Source organism: Mobula hypostoma, chromosome 22 (assembly GCF_963921235.1).
Source record: "Mobula hypostoma chromosome 22, sMobHyp1.1, whole genome shotgun sequence".
Lineage (NCBI taxonomy): Eukaryota > Metazoa > Chordata > Chondrichthyes > Myliobatiformes > Myliobatidae > Mobula > Mobula hypostoma.
The window spans coordinates 24,300,080-24,322,722 of NC_086118.1; positions in this window are offsets into that span (position 1 = coordinate 24,300,080).

The window sequence follows — 22,643 nt, forward strand, 5'->3', positions numbered from 1 at the left end:
CTGAAGGTATTTCTATGTTTTTGTTTCACACAGATTTCCAGGGTTTAGAGCCAGGAACAATGGAGGGCTGGTGAGTAAACAGAATAAGGTGAGGCTTCTATCGGATTCTTCAAGTTGAGGGGTTCATGTGGATCTGGTGACCCTGTTCTTTGTGGTAATAGAGATTGTTGTTTTGAGAGGTGCTCTTAGAGTAGCCTGGGAACGTAAGTACAGTCTATTTTCCAGATGGAAGGCACAAAGATTCCTGTGGATTAATTAGAGAGAATACACATTTAAGGTTGTGGATGGAGTGCAGATCAATCGGGATAGCCTGTCCTGTATATTGTTGGGTTTCTGGAACTGCATTTCAGAAACTTTTGCCTGTAGCTCAGCTTTAATTTTCCTCTTTTGCTCATAGACACATTTTAAAAGCAGTCATGCTTTCATCCATGCTCAATTGTCCACAAATAGACTCACAAATAAGGTTTATGCACAAAAAAAAAATCAATCAGCTCCAAGGCATTGGCCTTGTGCAGTTGGATCCTGGATTTCCTCTCTTGTAGACCCCAGTTAGTTTGTATTGGCAATGACATCTCCTCCATGATCTCCATCAGCACAGGTGCACCACAGGGCTGTGTGCTTAGTCCCCTGCTCTACTCACTTTACACCTATGACTGTGTGGCTAAGCACAGCTCCAACACCAAATTCAAGTTTGCTGATGACACCGCTGTTGAGGACCGAATCAAAGGTGGTGATGAATCAGCATACTGGAGGGAGACTGAAAATTTGGCTGAGTGGTGCCATAACAACAATCTCTCACTCAATGTCAGCAAGACTAAGGAACTGATTATAGACTTCAGGAGAGGGAAACTCATCGGAGGACAGAGGGGGAGATGGTTGGCAACTTTAATTTCCTGGGTTTACTATTTCAGAGAATCTCTGCTGGACCTAGCACGTAAGTGCAATTGTGAAGAAAGTACAGCCGTGCCTCTACTTCCTTAGGACTCTGGAAGTTTGGCATGACCTCTAATACTTTAATAAACTTCAATAGATGTGTGGTGGAGAGTATACTGATTGGCTGCATCATGGCCTGGTATGGAAACACCAATGCCTTTGAACAGAAAATCCTACAACATGTAGTGGATTCTGCCCAGAACATCATGGGTATAGGGATCCGTTAGTCTCATGAGACCATGGATTTGCGCCTTGGAAGATTTCCAGGGCGCAGGCCTGGGCAAGGTTGTATGGAAGACCGACAGTTGCCCATGCTGCAAATCCCCCCTCTCCATGCCACTGATGTTGTCCAAGGGAAGGGCATTAGGACCCATACGGCTTGGCACTGGTGTTGTCGCAGAGCAATGTGTGGTTGCTTCAGCCAAGGCTCAAACTAGCGACCTTCAAATCACAAGACTAATGCTTTAACCACTTGGTCACGCGCCAACATCATGGGTAAAGCCTTCCAAACTATTGAGCACATGTACATCAAATGCTGTTGTAGGAAAGAAGCATCCATCATCAGAGGTCCCTATCACCCAGGTCATGCTCTCTTCTCACTGCTGCCATCTGGTAGAAGGCACAAGAGCCTCAGGACTCAAAGCATCAAGCTCAAGAACAGTTACTACTCCCCAGCCATCAGGCACTCGAATATTTGGGGGTTAAATACATTCACTTACTCCATCATTCAGATGTTTCCCACAACCAATGATCTCACTTTAAGGATTCTTTATCTCACTATCTTACATTCTTGTTATTTATCGCTATGTATTTCTATTTGAATTTGCAGTTTGTTGTCTTCTGCACTCTGGTTGATCTTCCATTGATCCTGTAACAATGACTATTCTATAGATTTGTTGAGTACACCCACAGGAAAATGAATCGCAGGATTGTATATGGTGACATATCTGTACTTCTATAAACAAAATTTACCTTGAACTTTGAGCCAAGGCGAAGGTACAAATGCGACGTCGATAAATAGAAAAAGGAGGATCAAAAACTGAGGTCTGCAAAAGTTGAAATTAAATCGTGAAAACATTGAAGGTGAAGACTAAAAACTGTGCCCTTGGTAACCGTTCAAATTGAATTATTTTTGAAAAGAAAGGACCAAAAATATCTTTTGAATTCAGAAACTGGTACCTTTATTGAACCCTGAGTACATGCAGTTTCAAACAGCAGCTCTGTTGCTACTGTGTGAAAACTAATCCCATACTTATGATTAAATATTAATAAAAGTTATCTATACCCAAATACTCTGAATGGAAAGTTATACCTTCCTGGGAACCAAATTATTCACTGGGAAGCAAAAAGCTGCACTCAATGTACAGTAAATGGTATCTTAGCAAATTTAAAGAAGAATTATTTGCACCATACATTGAAATGAAATGCTTAATTAGTTGGATCCTAAAAAGAAAAAGTAAGGCGGCGACTCCTTTGTTTGCATCTTCGGAAACAGCTTTATTTCCACCTTTAATATCTTTATTTTTCCCTTTCAGGATTCTTTTGAAGACCCTGACCTGGAATTACATGCAGGCTTCGGTTCTTTACGGGAATGGGACCCGTTCTTGGAGTTCCCCGACTGGCTGTTATTTGATATGCTAAGTGTTTGGCCTGACAGCCTTGATCGTGTTCAGAAGCCTAAGATCTCGGGGCTCTGGAGACGGTCGGATCGAAGGTCAGTGTCATGGCAGGAAACTCATGTATCATCGGGGAGGCCGGAAAATCTTTCACTGTGGGCTCGAAGACCCGAGGTCTTTGCAATCTTTGGATACAGAGCCAAAAAAGGCGACGAAACAGACTTTTAACATCATAAAACAGCAGGTTGTTGTTATGTTTCCCACTCAGTGAAAATGGGGGACACCTCCCTCTCCCTTGCCAGGGAGAGAGAGAACCTGTGGTTTGACAAATGTCGGATGAAATGCCAAGCCTTTGGGGTAACTTTGGTCTGTGTCTTTGTTATTGCTTAGCACACGCTTGTCTCAGAATGGTATCGATGTGTTTTTTCTGCTGGTGGGGGGGGGCAATCATTGCTTGCTGCCTCTTACACACAGGAGGGGGGGAGCTGGGAGGGGACTTTGGGGTTCTCACATTTAACTGTTGCTCTCACATTTAACTTCTCTGTTTTTGTGGATGTTTGCGAAGAAAAGGCATTTTAGGATGTATATTGTATACATTTATCTCACATTAAATTCAACCTTTGAAGAGTCTGGATGAACCTAGACATTAATGTAGTTAAGTATTATAGCCATCCGGTATGAGAAAATATCTGTAATAAATAGAGTGGAATCTGTTCATATTGTTAATATCAAATTTTCTATCAACTGTACATGTCACTTGTTTTTCTGTCCTGCTTCAAAATGTTAAATAATGTTTGTTCTTAGTTGGATAACTTACGCTGTCTGTGAGGCCAGGAATAAAGATTTACAAAGTGTTCACAACGCATCAATCCTTCCTCAGCAGTTACTTTCTACTTGACCTCAAGAGCACTGCTCCATGGGCAGTCACCATACCCTTAAAGGACAGGCAAGGTGAAATACTGATTCACTTTGCAGTTAAACATTTTAATTATGTTCCTTACTCCAGACAGCTAGTGAGCAATGCAAACAAGAAGGCAATCATCTTCAGTAAATCTTCAATGATAGGAGCAGAGAGAGATAGAGCTAAACACTCAGTTCTTGATCTGGATCCAGATTTATGAATCTGCAGTCTTGTCACATCAGCCCTAGACCTTGTCTCAATTTTCAATATGCCTGTGCATATAGATATTCTTATTCATATATACTGTACATACATAATGAGGAACCAATCATTGTCCGTACAAACGCTATGATCAATTTCCAGACTAGTTCTATGGCACTTTACAGCAGAGAAAAAGAATCTTTTCCCATTTTATTTCTTTCTACTTTACCAATATATTCTATTTTTATTGGAAATATATCTAATTACCTTGCTTCTACTTCAACTAATCACAATAAAATTCCACTCTTATATATCTCTAAATAAATAAATCTGTCATGAATTCCTTGCTGATTTAGTAATGACTATTTTATATTTTAAAATTTTGGTCCAAGGACAAATTTCCTACAGCTGTCCTATCAAAGCTCTTCTGAATTTAAAAGGTCACCTTCCAGACAATCCAGCCTTTCTTGTTAGGAGTGATTGGACAGAAAATGCTACATTGTTAATGTCAACTGTCATATCAAACTATATATTCTATGTGAATTTCTCTTTTCAGTTTTTAATCATCCTCTTTCCATTAAGCATGTTGAATGCAACACACACAAAATGCTGGAGAAGCTCAACAAATCAGACAGCATCTATGGAGATGAACAAACAGTTGATGTTTCAGGCTGAGATTATTCTTCAGAACTGGAAAGGAAGGGGGAAGATACCAAAATAAAAAGGTGGGGGTGGTGGAGAGGATAGCTAGAAGATGATAAGTGAAGTCAGGTCGGTAAGAAAGATAAAGTGCTTGAGAGGAAGGAATCTGATGGGAGTGCAGAGTGGACCATAGGAGAAAGGGAAGGAGGAGGGGACCCAGTGATAATTATGCTGCATGCCAGCTTGTAATGTGTTGGTTATTGTATGATTTATTCCTTACCTACGTACCTGACAACCATTCTTCTCCATTATATTAGGTAATGTCTTCCATATTTTGCCTTTAATCCTTTAGACAATGCTTCCATCATGTTTTAGAAACGGTAAGCTGAAAATCACAGGTAATAAATTCGATTTCTTGCATATTGTAATAGTAAGGACTTTTATTAAAATCATTATTTAATTCAGATTGTTTCATCGGACTAATGGATGCAAGTTTGCTGACTTGTAGTGAACATAAATATTATTGTAAATAATGTAAGTTTTTAACATATTGAATATTCACTGACATTATAAAACTCTGTATTATGATTTTGTTTTACTATTAAGATATTTTGTACCTGGAACTTCTTCACTGCCGCCAAATCACTTCTTGAAACAACAGATTAAACACTGAAATTCTTGCTGATCCCAGCAATGGGAAATATACCCACAGAGTCTGTACCAACTTGGACCTGGGAAAAGAGCCATTCATTTCATTAGAGATGAATAGCTGTCAGGTCACTAGGTAATGAATATGTGAAAGGAATTAACTTGGTTTATGAAATGCATTTGAAACTTTTTAATTATTGTAAGTTATTACTTATTTTTTGAAGATTTAATTTTTCCAAATGTCAGCAATATTCAGAAATGTTTTAATATTTTTGCTAACCTGTTAAGATGGCTGACAATTCTTATTCATCACTCCTATAGGCTTCCTTCAGCTCTGATGGGAGATGATATTTATATCCAAATGACTATCCATTAGTTAAAGTCTTGCTGATGAGGATCAGTACAATTTCTGTATGGAAGTTAGCATGGGCCTTTTTGTCAGAGTAAGTACAGACCTAGCAAGTAAATAGAAGGCAAGACTGGATGACTTTAGTTGCTGGAATGTCTTTGCTAGGAATTTCTAGGCGCTATATTTTAATGGAATTTTTGTTCCATTATATGATCAGTATGACTATAACTTTGAAAACTATTTCTGTTGTTATTTTCCATGCTGCAGAGCATTTGTCATTTAGTAATGAATTGTCATATAGATCAAATAATTTCACAAGGTTTCATTGCTCTGCATCTTCCAAAAAGTCCGATTTCATAGGGAAACCGGAACTTTTTAATATGTTCCAAGGGTAGATTGAAAACTTCGCATTCACTGTAAGTTCTGAAATCTAAAATGTTACTCTACAAAATAAAACATTGCATGGTCAAAAGGGACATTTGGAATTCCTGTACTTTGCTCAGGATTTGGCCCACAGGCTCTGCCCCTGCCTGATATATGACTCACATTTTAGTGAATGAAGAGAGACAAGAATAATCTATGTTGCAACTTTTTTTTGTTTTAGACAAGTGTGTTCAGTGAAGAAATAAACAATATAAAATTTAAATTGTCTTGGAAGGCTTCTGAACGTTAGAAATCTGAGACACTCCAAGAGCTGGAGTCCTTTGGCGGGTGATAAATCTGAGCTGTGTCTTTGCTGCTGGACCAAGACATTTTCACCAGTGCTGTGGTGGGACTTGTTCTGGACAACACACAAAAGTGGAACTGCATGAGACCATTCCCGTTTTGTGCAACAAGATTGTTGCATTAAAAATCCAAATCACTGCAATGGCCTTTTGTCCAGCAGCTTCTGTCATTATAACTTGAGCAGAGGAAATTATTCTGCAAATGAAGTAATTAATTATTTGTAATTTTATAATAATATTCTAAAGTTTTGTGGGAGAAGCTAGGAAAGATGGTGACAGAGGTTTTTGTAGACCCCGGCGACTTCTTCAGATTGTCCACGAAACGGCTTATTCTTCCTTTTTCATGTCTTGCTTTTTTTTCAAGGTGTCTGGGATTTTGTCGGAGCCCATGATCTACAATTCAAACTATGGTTCTCTGCAAGTGGTGGGTTTTTGCACCGACATTTTGATACCTCCGGGGTGGGGGGGGGGGGGCGGTGCTGGAATACATGAAGCTTTCAGGGTCTGCTTAGTAGGGTTTCTTTTTTATTATCACAAAAGCTTTTCAATCTTTAAGATAATTTTTTTTTTCCTTGAGACATTGTAAGTGTTGTTACTTTGATGTACTCATGTTATTTTTTTTTGAATAATATAATAATAAAAAGATTTGAAAAGAGAGCTTTCAGGGTCTGCTCTCTCTCTCTCTCTCTCTCATGGTCCTGAGGATCCTCAAGTCGGGGGGGGGGGTAGTGTAGGGATTCTCAGAGAAGTGATGTGGGACATTATAACACTGGAACAGCGAGCTGCTGGTCTCCCGCTCTCGTTGTTGCAGGACCGACCTCTAGATCAAGGTCTCTTTGGGGGCTTTGCTATTGGGTGCATGATAGGGAGGGTCGTTGATTTTGCTGCTGCAAGTGGGTGGAGGGGGAGGGTTGATACTTTTGCTGCTCTTGCACATGGGGGGGGGACTTCTGATGTTTCTGTCATTTGTTCTTTGTTTTTATTTCTGGTTCATGTTTGTCTGTGAAGAGTAAGAATTTCAAGTTGTATGTTGTATGCATTCTCTGATATTAAATTGAACCACTGGATCATTCTGAATCAATCAATGTGAGCATTAGGAATGAAAGATTCACAATTGGTCTGATTATATATCAGGATCAGGAAATGAGCGGTAGGGTGCTGACACGAGTCGGGGTGAAACTTATGGATCACTTGGCAAGTGATTTTGGGATAGGGATAGTGTCAACTGGAGAGATTATCTGAGAAACTCAGTAGCAAGGGCAATGGGTGAGAGAAAACACTAAGATCAGAACTTTAAAGAAGATCTGCCTGGGAAACTTTGGGTGCTCCAAATTTCCCAATTGCACACTCGATTAGGCTGGGCCTCAATTAATGATGAAAATTTAATTTAAGGAAGTGCAAAACAGACATTGAGAATTTTAATAAATACATTACACTAACAGTTTTAGATTTCCAAATTTACTTGATGCTTACATTTTAACAAAAAGAATCATATTATTTGTAATAAAAACACAAAATACTGAAAAGGTCAGGGAACATCTATTAAGAGAGAAATGAAGTTAATTCTTCTGACCAAACTATTTGTAGCTCTGATAAAAGATTATCATCCTATTCCACCCTCCCTTCCCATAGATCCTGCCTGACTTCCTGAGTACTTACAGGTTTTTCTGTTTTTATTTTAAATTTCCAGAAACATTTTGTTTTGCTTTTAGTTCATATATTATTTATTCTATTTATATAATCTGTTTCATTTTTTACATACATTCATAAACTATTTTCATTAGCATAGTGGCTTTATGTTAGTTTATGCCTTTTCCGACAAGGTCCAAATTTAAAGGTGGAAAAGCTGTCAAATATCTCCAGTTGCTGGAGAGACATGGAAACAACCCGAATATGGTAGAAACTGGAAATATGTAATCCAACCACGCTGAGATTACTTCATCAATCTAAAATATGGTTCCAATTTGAAATGAAGGAGCTTTCCTTCAGGTTCCACAAAATATTCCAGTACATTACCAAAGCCTTAATTTTTTTCTTTTTCTTCAACCACTGTTATAACCCATAACCACATCCTCCAGATGTCTTATTTATGGACTGATTATAGCAATCCAATTTCTACTACAGAAAACCACCAACATTTTGTGAATCTCCTCTCTAGCAGTCATGGTTTGCCATTAAATAGATAATAAGTGGGTTGTGAAATCTTCTGGGTGGTATCACTTGCTGAGACTCCCTGCACTTTTGCTGAAAGAAGAATTTGAATGCATGCAGCACTACATAGGGGACGTTTCAAGTCACTGTACATCGCCTACCATTATCTCTGTTATAAGAGAATGTAAAGATGCAACCAATCTGAAATAATTCTTTGAAATTTATTTTGGCCAGGACTCTGGGAAGAACTTCATTTTCAAATAATGCAACAGGATCTTTAATGTCCATCTGGGATACTAGATTGAAGGTCTCTTTATCGTCACCTCCAAAAACATCACTTGTCATCTCAAACTTTTTCCGAGCTACTGAACAGAAGTGTGAGCCTATATTATAGCATTAAATCTCTAAAATGTGGTTTGAACCTGTAAAACCTTCAGAATGAGAAGCTGAAGTGCAATTTGCCGATTTTGCAGCAGTTTGATCACCCATTCAAGAAAGTCCCCACATGTTGCGTGGAAAGTTTGGGGCAGAAACAACATAATATAGTGTCAGCCAATGACTAGTTACACATAGAGACAGAGAAGCAGACCATGCAAGGCATTATGGAATGGAATAAAATGTGATAAAATAAATCATGATGGTTGTTGGAACCTTTGTAAGATAATTTGAAATTATATCTGTAATCCAGTAGTTACATTCATTTCTTTGGGAATAAGAGAGTCGGCAGCTTTAAATTCCTGAGCTTGAACATACCAGATGACCTGCCCTGGACCCAGCACATAGATGCAATCACAAAGAAGGTGTGGCAGTAACATCATTTTCTGACAAAGTTAAGGGGGCTCAGCTACCCACCAAACACTTTAACAAACACCTACTGATGTACCACTGAACATATCCTGACTAGTTACGTCATGATCTGATATGAAATTTCAAATGTACATAAAAATAAGAAGCTGCAAAGAGTGATGGACACAGTGTAATGCATCATGGGCGCATCTCTCCCCACCAGGAGTAGTATCTACAGGTGGTACTGATTCAAGAAGGCATCATCAATGATCCTCACCATGCCATCTTCACACAGCTGCTATTGAGCAGGAGGTAACAAAGCATGAAGACCCACACTGCCACACTCAGGAACAGCTACTTCACTGGGACCATTCACTTCTTGAATCAACAGGAGCAACTTTAATTACTGAAGTTTAGCAACTCAATGACTACTTTTACAGTGACATGTATTTGTTTTTTTGTTGTAATTCTGTTCTATCTTGAATAGTTTATGGCTAATTTATGTTTTTCTTGTGAATGCTACTCATATGATTCAATACGCCTATGATGCTGCTGCATGGAAGTTTTTCATTGCACCTGTGAATAAATATGCATATGACATTAACCCAACTTTGACTATGATAAGACAATGATTCTTTTGAAGAACATTTTGGATACATATGATAAGACAATGATTCTTTTGAAGAACATTGTGTGATTCAGAAGAGACTTATGCATCTGAAGCAAGTCAACAGAATTTAAATCTATTGTCATTTAGTACTTGTTAAATGTTGAGCTGGTGATTATTGTTCATTGAAACAGTTGTCAAGCAGTTAATCCCAAGTAATAAAGTGCTTGAATGTTGACTAAACTGTTGTTCATAACTTCCATGGAAATTCAATTGGCAAACTGGTAAGGTGGTTTAGAAGCATGTAGGATACTTTCCTTTACTAACCATTAGTATATAAGAGAAGGAAGGTGATTGTAGAACAGTAAAATGCACAGGTAAGCTACCACACTTCAGTAATGATTGTAAGGTTGTGGAAAAGTTACAGGGAGATTTATCAGAATAAGATCAAGTAGCTTTAGTTACACCCAAGACCATGGCAAAAATTAATTGGCAAGAGCTAGAAGAGAAATAAAGAACTTTTTCACAATTTTTTTCTGGAATTTGGAAGGCACCTCATAAAAAGTATTGTGAAATTAGATAGCATGGAAATGCTCGGAGGTCATTGGATATTTCTTGAAATAGATGGATTTTTGGGAAAAGAAAAGAAGTAGCACGGGATTAGATGATATGGAACTATGTTGGATAACTATTACAAAGTATTGACACAGGCATGAAGGGTTAAATGGCCTTGAATGCCGTAAAATGGATCTTTCTATAAGCTAAGACTTTGAAAACACAAAAATGCAAAATAATTGAAAATTGTATTACAACTTAGTAAGAATAATAAGGACTTACTTTGTTCTATGTACAGTATATCATCATAATAAACTGTATCTATAATCCACAAACATCTGATTGACTAATACAATTGTCTGAACCAGTGAATGATCACAATACAGTAAATACTTTCTCTTTGAATGCTTTTGTGATTTTGTTCAAGATTCTAAGGAGTCAACAGCTTCCAAAATGTATTAATAACAAATCTCGCATAACATCCCTTTTCAGAAACTACCTCCTGAACCCCAAGGTATTCCATGCATTTTGTTTACACGGATCCACCCTGAATTCTGTCCGCGTACAATGACTCTTTGTGTCAAAGCAATCGAGCTGTGTCCAGTATTTCCATTTCACTGTCTTTCTGTGTCACTTGCAGTTATGCAGCTGTATTACCTTATTTTGAGTCTCCAGTAACATTATTATAAGCTTGTGGTACTTCTCTGAACATCCTCCAGTACTTAAACATCAGCCCTGTGACTCATTGATAGGTGATAAATTCCACATTTTAATTCCACGTCCCGTTCCCATTCTGATATGTCTATCCACGGCCTCCTCTACTGTCAAAATGAAGTCACACTCAGGTTGGAGGAACAACACCTTATATTCCATCTGGGTAGCCTCCAACCTGATGGCATGAACATTGACTTCTCAAACTTCTGCTAATGCCCCACCTCCCCCTCGTACCCCATCCGTTATTTATTTATTTATTTATTTATTTATTTATTTATTTATTTATTTAAATACACACACATTCTTTTTCTCTCTCTCTCTCCTTTTTCTCCCTCTGTGCCCCTCACTATACCCCTTGCCCATCCTCTGGGCTTCCCCCCCCCTTTCTTTCTCCCTAGGCCTCCTGTCCCATGAACCTCTCATATCCCTTTTGCCAATCACCTGTCCAGCTCTTGGCTCCATCCCACCACCAACGCCGCCCCCCCCCCGTCTTCTCCTATCATTTCAGATCTCCCCCTCCCACTTTCAAATCTCTTACTAGCTCTTCTTTCAGTTAGTCCTGATGAAGGGTCTTGGCCTGAAACTTCGACTGTACCTCTTCCTAGAGATGCTGCCTGGCCTGCTGCGTTCACCAGCAACTTTTATGTGTGTAACATGATTACTATTGTTTTGCTTACATAGCTCAGCTAAGAGATGATTGCTTTACTTTGTTAACTTTGTTCCTTTACTGAGTGGATTTTTTTATTCTCTCGGGAGATTACATAGCTCTGCTGAGGTGGGATGGGAGAGAGGGATTCCCTGCTGCCAATATGGGCTGCAGAGCAGACTTGATACACCAATTAGCCTTTCCATACTGATCAGTTTTAAAGATGACCATGACTTTGCTGAGGTCCCAAAATCTTCTTTTTAATATTAATTGTTTCAATACTCTACATGGAGTAGTTCAAATCATTTCAAATTTTCAATATTAGCAGTTACTTGCTCAACTAGTTAATGAGATAAACAGCATAAACTCAATTATTAATTCAAAAGAAAAATTCATACCTAAGTTCTGTATGTAGAATAACTTTACCTAAAGTTATGCTAAAATAAACCCGGACTCTGCTATAGAAAAGTTTGTCCAAATAGCTCTGCATATTAACCAGCACTTACATACAGGGGGTTGGTATTCTTACTTTGATGCATGCCAAGACCAACTAATACGACATTATGAGGGAAAAAAATGCATTTTCTTCTCATTATTGCTGGAATTAGGAACCTGGCAGGAGTTTTAGTGCAGGATAGGTCCTGGAAGTATGACAACTTTTAATTAATAGCATGCTGTTAGTATATTTTTACTTTACTGTCACTCAATATCATCTGGAGACCTTAGACTGAAAAACTACAGCCTTCAGACTGAAAGAGCGTGGACTGAAAATATTTAAGATATCCAAAGAATGTTCTTGGTGAACTATGCAAGTTTAAAAGGAGAAAGGGAAAGAACATTTATGAGAAGTGAAATAATCAATTTCAACATTTATAAAATAGCAAAATTACATCAATATTGCTATTACTCAAGTAATATTACATCAATATTGCTATTACTCAAGTAATATTTCCCTCCTTATTTTCTAGTTTTTATTCTTTTACTTCTCTTACTCTTACTCTTTTCCTACACTTCTGCCTGGAGTCCAGGAGAGTGAACCACAGGGACCTGTTATTTTGATGCCAACGTTTCTTGCTGAGATTAGAATTTATATTGTGGGTCTAAAATTAGATGAAGGAAGATCCTCTGTCTCAAAAAATAAATCTCTGAACCGAAAAGTGTGTTGATTTATTATCTTTATATAAAGAGAGAAAAATACAGAAAATGTGGAAAATAAACCAACTCACTTTTACGATTTTTTTTGCTGGCCTAGAAGTTTCTATGAGTGTGTACCATTTCTTTAAGTACAGTCAGCAGTGAAAGAAAAAAAACATCAAAACGGCAGAAGGAATTAAGAGTATTACATGCAGTGTAAATCAAATCACTCTAGCCTCTTAAACTAATTTAAAAAATACATTGAACTAAATGAAGCCCAGGTCATATCCCCCGACTGAGTCAATCATTCTCAGGAATTTCCAGTAACTGAGTACGTATCTAAAAAGACAGTAAGATGTTTCTTCTGAGCACAAAACAAACAAAAGCTAACGTTTTAAAAATCCACATATTTACATTCTTAAAAAATTAACATCTGTGTTTCAGTAAAAGGACAACAGCATCCATGCATTTGTCAAGGAATAGATTTGAAAAAATAGAAATATAATGTTGCAAGCCCATGTGGATATCACTAACATCACTGTGAGCAGTTATGGTCGGGCAGCATCTATAGCGAGAGTACCTAAGACTTTAGTACATACCATCGTCAGATTACAAACAACCCTGTTATGGAGACCACTTCATACAGATGAGCTGCCATAATATTCTTAAATTCAGAAGTCTAACATAGGTACAAATATTCAGTCCGACAAATGGTAGAATGAGTTTCCTCTCTCTCTCTTTCACTTTTTGTAATTGTTTTTTCTTATCTGTCTCTTGTGCTTTTGATCTAATTCATTGCAATACCGTGGAGGTATGGGTACCATAGTGGGTGACTTTTGTCTATTTTCAAATTTATGGCCAAAACTTGTTCATTGCCAGGGGATAGCCTATAAACAGATCTGTCTTCAATATTCTCATTTTTCATTCAAATCCCTGAGTTTAAATGTATTTACCCTGATGAATCAACTGCACTTTTAAAATATATTAGTACATTAAAACTATTGATATAAACATTTCACTTTTAATAAAAACAACGATAATTCAAGTTAGATGTTAAAGGAGAAAATTTAGACCAGGAGCCTTTGTCTGCTTGTTAATACTCACAAGCATGTTGCAGAACACCACAGGTTAGCTTGGACCATGCTAGGAGATGCTGGCAGTTCTGTAGCAAATTTTTGGTGTCACACTGCAGAAATGTCATGAACTTTGAAATTTGTCCAGATGGGGAGCATACCTTCTGAATGTGTCCTAGGTTGAGTCTGGAGCAGGAGCAATATCTCCACTCAGTCGATAGGAAACAAGTATCTATGTGGGACAAGTGAGAGGTAGGACCAACAGGGTAGGTCTTACACAATAAATGGTAAGGCACTGAGGAGTGCGGCAGAACAAAGGGATCTGGGAATACAGGTCCATAATTCATCGAAAGTAGCATCACAGGTAGATAGGGTTGCAAAGAAAGCTTTAGGTGCATTGGCCTTCATAAATCAATGTATTGAGTATAGGAGATGGGATGTTAGGTTGAAGTTGAGTAAGACATTGGTGAGATTGGTGAGGCCTAATTTAGATATTGTGTGCAGGTTTGACCACTTACATACAGGGAAGATGTAAATAAGTTTGAAAGAGTACAGAGAAAATTTATGAGGGCATTGCTGTGTCTGGGGGACCTGAGCTACAAGGAAAGATTGAATAGGTTAGGACTTTATTCCTTGCAATGTAGAAGACTGAGAGGAGATTTGATAGAGGTATACAAAATTATGAGGGGTACAGATGGGTAAGCGCAAGCAGGCTTTTTCCACTAAGGTTGGGTGAAATTGCAACTAGAGGTCATGGGTTAAGGGTGAAAAGTGAAAAGTTTAAGTGGAACATGAGGGGAAACTTCTTCACTCAGAGGGTCATGAGAGTGTGGAACAAGCTATCTGCTCAAATGGTGCATGCAAGCTTGATTGCAACATTTAAAAGAGGGTACATAGGTACATGGATGGTAGAGGTATGGAGTCCAATGATCATGGTACAGGTCGATGGGAGTAATCAGTTTAAATGGTTCAGCATGGACTAGATGGGCCAAAGGGCCTGTTTCTGTGCTGTTCTTTTCTATGACTCTGTGACTCTATGAGGGACAATGGTAGTGTAAGGTAGTTGTATTTATTTGTGCTGGGAGTAAAGCTGTATCAACTATGGAAATCATTAAGGATTTCAAGAGCTTTTTAAAGGCCCAACATTCAGAGACTTTGAAGAACTACTGTGTATTTTTAAATAAAAATGTTAATTTAAATATAAAAAAACATAAATAATTGAAACATTACATTGAAACAAAATTACTAATCACAGACAAGAGATAATCTGCAGATACTGGAAGTCCAAGCAACACACAAAATGCTGGAGGAACTCAGCCAGCCAGGCAGCATCTATGGAAAAAAGTACAGTCGACATTTCAGGCCGAGACCCTTCACCAGGACGGTCCTGATGAAGGGTCTTGGCCCAAAACATCGACTGCACTCTATCCCATAGATGCTGCATTTCTCCAGCATTTTGTGTGTATTGCAAAATTACTAAAACTCTTTCCCCTTTACAGGTGTCTCTTATTACATAAATCTAGAATTACCATTGAACCCAATTGAATCACAGATCTATTGCAGTTCTGACCCAGAGCAGGATCTGAGAGGTGATTCTGAAAGGGGACATGGGGACAACCTAGCAAGTGAATAACACACACACACACACACACACACACACACACACACACACACACACACACACACACACACATATATAAATTAAGTAAGTAATGCAAGAAAAGAAAAAAAAAAGTGAGGTAATATTCAGGAATTCATTGTCCATTCAGAAATCTGATGGCGGAGGTGAAGAAGCTGTTCCTGAAATGTTGAGTGTATGCCTTCAGGTTCCTGTACCTCCTCTTTAACGGTAGCAAAACGAAGAAGTCGTGTTCTGGGTGATGAGGTCCCTTCATGGTGGATGCTGCCTTTTTGAGGCATCGCCTTTTGAAGGTGTCCTCGATGCTGGGAAGGCCAGTGCCTATGATGGCGTTTACAGAGTTTATAACTTTCTGCAGCTTTTTTTAGTCCTGTGCAGTGGCCCCTCCATACCAGATAGTGATGCAACCAGTTAGAATGCTCTCCACGGCAGGTACGTCTGCAGAAAATTGCGACAAACCACTGTCATGCCTGTATTGTAATTGCATCAATACGTTTGGCCTGGGAAAGATGTTCAGAAATGTTTGACACCCAGGAGCTTGAAACTGCACACCCTTTCCACTGATGATCCCTCAATGAGGACTGGTCTGTGTTTCCTCAACTTCCCTTCCTGAAGTCCACAATCAATTCCTTGGTCTTACTGGCGATGAGTGCAAGATTGTTGCCGTGACATGCTGACGTTTGTGGCACCATCTAGCAATCAATAAATCCATCCTGGACTTCCATACTTGAAAACGAATGAACCAATGTCCAGGACTCACAGTCATCTACCACCCCCCCACCCCACCAAATAAAATTAGATTTATTGTAGTTGTATTCCTATCACTCTTGATATAACTTGCAATAAACCGATACAAATGAGAATGATACATTTTTAAAATGAATGTGAGTCAGTACCTAACAGGGTATTTCAGGTAATTCAACCAGTGAGATTCACCCTGCGGCATGTTTTGGAGTCTTCACGTGATGCATTATTTTCATGTTAATGTTGAGAATGTGATAATGTAATTAGACATATTCCTTTCGTTAATACAATTTTTTTCCCCTTGTGTTGGTGTGTGGCCAAGTGATTAAGGCATCGGTCTAGTGATCTGAAGGTCACTAGTTCGAGCCTCAGCTGAGGCAGCGTGTTGTGTCCTTGAGCAAGGTACTAAACCATACATCGCTCGGCGACGACACTGGTGCCAAGCTGTATTGGCCTTTCCCTTGGACAACATCAGTGGCATGGAGAGGGAAGCCTTGCAGCATGGGCAACTGCTGGTCTTCCATACAACCTTGCCCAGGCCTGTGCCCTGGAAACCTTCCAAGGCACAAATCCATGGTCTCACGAGACTAACGGATGCCTATTTATTTTTTTACCCATTCAAAAATAGATACGTAGAAATAGAAAAATGAAAAAATGTAGCACACCCCAAATAAAATTTATCTGTTAAAGTGTAAATCTAGACTGCTTCAGAAACAGTCTTGCACTTAATTTAGTACAAGCTAAAATTAATACACAAACATTAGTAGCTTTTGTACTTCTGGTAGTATCTGAACATGATGCCAGTAACCTTCCAAAGACAAATTAAATTTAAAGTTCCTTACCCCTACTTCTGTCAAATACGTTCACTTAGGTTAATGCAATGATCATTTATTTGATCCAATACTTACAATTAATTTTATTTGATTAAACTAGCTGCATTGGTGTAAAGTGGTTGCAACCTACCTTTCTGGCATGAGCTCAATTCCTTTTGATAGGAGGAACTATGACATACCCATAGCTACTGTGGCCAACATTTAGTCATCCTTCAGAAAGGTGACTCCATAAAAGCATCCAGTCCAAACAGTCTACCTGGCCAAATACTAAATATTTTCTGATTCTGCAATTTTCTAGCGGAACACTGTGAAGGTGAAGTAATTTCCCAATACTTATGCTGAGGAATCAGCTCAAATATCTTGCATCAGGCTAGAGGTGATGCAAGAAAAAAAATTACATCTATTTGAATGAACTGCTGCAAGAGGTTGTGACAATTATTGGATAGTTTACATATTTTTGAATCAGTTGCTTTTAAATATTTAATTATTTTTATGTTTTGTGTTTTAGTTTTTATTTCAAACAATTGTTTGATTTTTAATGATTTTTTAAAGTATATCAGAATTTACATGTCTTGGAGGCAACATAGCCTGCATTCACTAGATTTTGGTTTTGGGATTTGGGGAACAGTTCCAGCAGGGAAATTTCAATGAGGTGTGTCAGTCCACGCCCAAGTTTTTAAAAAAGTAGATTATGGTGTCCAGACCCACTTGATGATTGACAATTAAGTCTGGGTAAAGAAAGGTAACCTTCACTCAGTGGTTTGTGGATCACTGGAAAACCATGCCACAAGAAGCCGTAAATACTTAACGGTTAAGTACATTTAGGATTAGGGGATTAGATTTATTTAACACCAAGCTAATCATAGGATTTGTGGATCTAGTGGGAAAGTAGATGAAGTTAATGCAGAGCCATAATCTTATTGAATGGAACTGTAGAATCATAAAACCCAATATGCTTCTTTCTTCCAACATTATTTTATACTCCTTGCACCCTCAAATGTTTTAAATGTCCACTTGCTGCAAATATCTCCACAGAAGTCAAATTCACTGCTTGAGAGCTCTTAATGATATTTTTGTACCAGAGGATTTGGCGTCCGCCAATCTTTTGGTATTACTCCAGTTTTTTGTTAGATCTGTGAAAATGTCGAGAAGAACTTTATATAAAACCATTGAGGTACAGTACTTCATTGGTGTAATTCAATTTGAGCTTTTCAAATATAATTATCATATATTTTATAATTTATAATTTCACAGAAAACTGGCATAGATCAGCTAGAAATTGGGCAGAACAGTGGTAGATAGACTTTATTCTAGACAAGTGTGAAGTAAGTAACTTCGGATGGTCAAATTCTGGTAGAGCATATAGAGTAAATGGCAGGAGCCTTTAGTTCATTAATATACAGAGAGACAATGGGATGCAAGTATATTGCTTCTTAAAAGTGATAACGCTGATGGGTAGGGTAGTGTAAAGGGTGTTTTGGTATTTGCTATGCTTGTATTCATTTGCTAAACCATTGGGTATTAATTGGGACATCAGATTGCATTTGGTTAGATCACATTGAGAGTAATATATATACTTCTGGTCACCACACTACCAGAAGGCTGAAGTAGTCGTTGAAAGAGTGCAGAGGATATTCACCAGGATTTTGTCTGGAACGGAGGGCTGTAGAGATTGTAGAGGCTATAGAAGCTGGCTTTGTTCTCATTATAATTTAGGAAGCTAAGGGATTGATCTTAAGCAACACACATAAAAGTTGCTGGTGAACGCAGCAGGCCAGGCAGCATCTCGAGGAAGAGGTGCAGTCGACGTTTCAGGCCGAGACCCTTCGTCAGGACTAACTGAAGGAAGAGTGAGTAAGGGATTTGAAAGTTGGAGGAGGAGGGGGAGATCCAAAATGATAAGAGAAGACAGGAGGGGGAGAGATGGAGCCAAGAGCTGGACAGGTGATAGGCAAAAGGGATACGAGAGGATCATGGGACAGGAGGTCCGGGAAGAAAGATGGGGTGGGGGGGGGAACCAGAGGATGGGCAAGGGGTATAGTCAGAGGGACAGAGGGAGAAAAAGGAGAGTGAGAGAAAGAATGTGTGTATAAAAATAAGTAACAGATGGGGTATGAGGGGGAGGTGGGGCATTAGTGGAAGTTAGAGAAGTCGATGTTCATGCCATCAGGTTGGAGGCTACCCAGACGGAATATAAGGTGTTGTTCCTCCAACCTGAGTGTGGCTTCATCTTTACAGTAGAGGAGGCCGTGGATAGACATATCAGAATGGGAATGGGATGTGGAATTAAAATGTGTGGCCACTGGGAGATCCTGCTTTCTCTGGCGGACAGAGCGTAGATGTTCAAGAAAGCGGTCTCCCAGTCTGCGTCGGGTCTCGCCAATATATAAAAGGCCACATCGGGAGCACCGGACGCAGTATATCACCCCAGCCGACTCACAGGTGAAGTGTTGCCTCACCTGGAAGGACTGTTTGGGGCCCTGAATGAGGGTAAGGGAGGAAGTGTAAGGGCATGTGTAGCACTTGTTCCGCTTACACGGGTAAGTGCCAGGAGGGAGATCAGTGGGGAGGGATGGGGGGGACGAATGGAAAAGGGAGTTGCGTAGGGAGCGATCCCTGTGGAATGCAGAGAGAGGGGGGGAGGGAATGATGTTAATTGATCTTAATAGAGGTTTATAAAATTATGAGGGGCATAGATAGAGTAGATCTTCTGAATCACTTTCCCAGGACAGGGAGCCAGAATTATGCCCACTGTTTAAGGTGGGAAGGGAAAAATTTAAAGGAGGTTTAAGGACATCTGGAAAGGGGCGGTCAGGGGAGATGGTGGAGACAGATAAAAAAAGCTTTTTAGACAGATACTTAGATAGGAAAGACATACCAGGATATGACAGAATGTGGGCAAATGGGATTAGCATAGGTAGACATCATGGTCAGAACAGAACATGGCTTGTTTCTGTAGTGTGCGTTCCTGTAATTCTTGGAATTAAAGAATCTAAAAGAGACATTACAGTGATTTAAATAGCTATTCACTTACATTAGATATGTTACCACAGAAAATACACAGTAGCCAGTAAGGTTTGATATAGATTAAAGGAACTGAAAATTAAATCATTCTATTGAACAAATTGGGGAAGGTCAACTCAAACCTCTATTTTAAAAGAATCGAAAATAATATCTTCCTCTGTTCTATCAATTATTCCAAGCTGCAACATGTTTTTTTTTCTGAACTTACACTGCATGAGTCAAACAATCTGTTTCACTGTCTGCTTGTTCGACTGTAACTTTTACTTCTCTGGTTCATAGTAACAGCTAAAAATGGATCCCATTCCATGAACTATTATTCTGCTCATTGAGAATAACATTAAATCAGTAGTATAAAGTGGAGTTTAGTACATTAGTGGTGAACAGAAGATAAAAACAATAGATTATATAATGAAAAGTCAGCTAACTCACTTAATGTAATCAAAAAAATCTCATCTGTAAATAATTTTGACATTTTAAGCATTGTTGTACATTCCTCAAGTTCAAAGCTTCACTGGACTGGTAGTAATAATGGCAATCTTCCAACAGAGTGTAATAATACCAGGCTGTACCCTACAATAAATACTGCCTCTGCAAGGTCATTCCCAGCATTGCAATCATGACATTGCTTCAATTAGATATAACATTCTAATGTAGGAATCTGATAGTGCAGTGATGCTGTTCTTGAGTGTGCAGGAAATTCAATTATCTTTTGATATGGAATGCAATTATAATATTTCCATGTCAAATAGTGTCAGCACTAAAACCCAACCAGGCCCATCCAACTGCAAATCATACTTCTGCCACTGATGGATTTTCCCATTACTTGCTCTCCAAATAACAACATTTCTTTCACAGCACCATCACCAAGGAAGGTAGATCGTTGTGATTTGACATGCACCTATTGATATGTACTTCCTTAAAAATACAGTTTTAATAGTGCTGCTGCATTTCTGCGGTGCAATTTGAAGGCCCTATTCTCAGCAGGTTTCTGCCTGTCAGCGAGACCTTGGCCTAGATAAGTCTCACTTAATTTAGCAGTATACTTCTCAGGCCTCTCATACCTCTCCCAACATCACCCCATCCCACTGCTCCAGCATCCCAGGTCACCAGATTTCCTCTGCCCCCATCTGACAATCTATCGATGCAACCATTCAAATGCTATTGACCCTGATCCCTGATCTCTCTTGGTCATTCAGCAACCTCTGTTCAGACCCTAATGCACAAGCCCTAATAGTCTCAATTCATGACCTCTCCAGGCCCCAGTGGGGCCAGTACATGATTCAGCTTCCAATCAGTGACCTCTCTTCCCACTCCCACTTCTGCCACCCCTGCAATGCCATGGGCCTGGACCTGCTTACTTGATACTTCTCTGCATGCTCTGCATTTGCATAATATTGAAACCAAAATGTGCAGGGCAATTTTATAGCCCCTCTGCCTTGGGCCTTGGGCACAAATAAATTTTTAAGTCGCAAACCCATAACCAAAATAATTACTGGATCAGTGTGTAAAAACGGATTAATGAGTCCCTGTGAGATTCACAGAATTTCTAGGCCTCTTTCTTGTCTTTGTTAATATTTATACCAACAGGATGTGAATGTATTTTTTATGACATTTGGCTAAATTATATAAGGTATGACTCAGTTTTGTAATTAGCTATAGTGCAACAAAATACTTTCAGGGTTGATATATCTATGTTCTGTCAGATCAGAAGTGATGGAAGCTGAATACTAGCTGTTCCTCAATGGTGCCACTTATCATAATTATAAGTGCATTCAAATTTTATTGTCCATTTGTCACAAATAGATATTCATTTCTTACCACAGTTATAAAATATATAACTGTAAGAGGAACATATTACTGCTCATGTTGTTCTTAAATTTAAAGTTATATGGAGAGTGACAAGTAAACACAAGTGATTATAAAATCATTTAGGTTTATTTCACAGATCTCTGGTGCATGTTTGAAATCAATAATGGTGGTGCTGATTTGAATGACATACTGAAGTTCAATTAACATTGGTAACACTACCATCACAAATACAGAGTGGTATTAACTGCAATCACTTTTCCCATTTCAGTTGGACTTGGTAACTGGGTCCAATTAATTATACTGAAGATATCACTGATGCTTGTATTCAAAATTTAAGAGAAAATCAGGAATTGAGTGATATGGTTACAGCAGAATAAAATATAAAATGCTGAATATATGGAGAAGATCAGTTGGCCTTTGAAACTAAGATTTAAGTTACCTGTTATATGTGATCTTGCATTTGTACTCAAAGGTAGATAACACTGAGAGTGGATTTCTCCATCTCCGGAACTTAACCCTCCTCACCCCTACTTCAGCTCATATGCTGTGATGAATTCCATCCATAGCTCTGCCATCTTTACACACAGTTTTTCTCTTACCTGGTCTCTGTGTTTTGACTTGTGTAAACCAGTTTATCCAAAGTTCTCCTGCTCGTGGATTATCCAGCATCACATCTCACATTGCCTTTATTATCGTCTCTTTTCCTTAGGTTTCTTGTACTTTCAACACCTCTGCTGTCCCATTCCTGCTTCTTCCTTCAACCAGCATCTGAGTCTTCTAGAATTCTCTTTTATTCCAGACCTTAGTATACCTTAAAGCATGCCAGCAATTGAGCAGTAATCTGAATTACTGATTGGTGATCTTGGAATATTACAGTACTGGAGATGGATCAGATAAGATAGTCTGAAGCAAT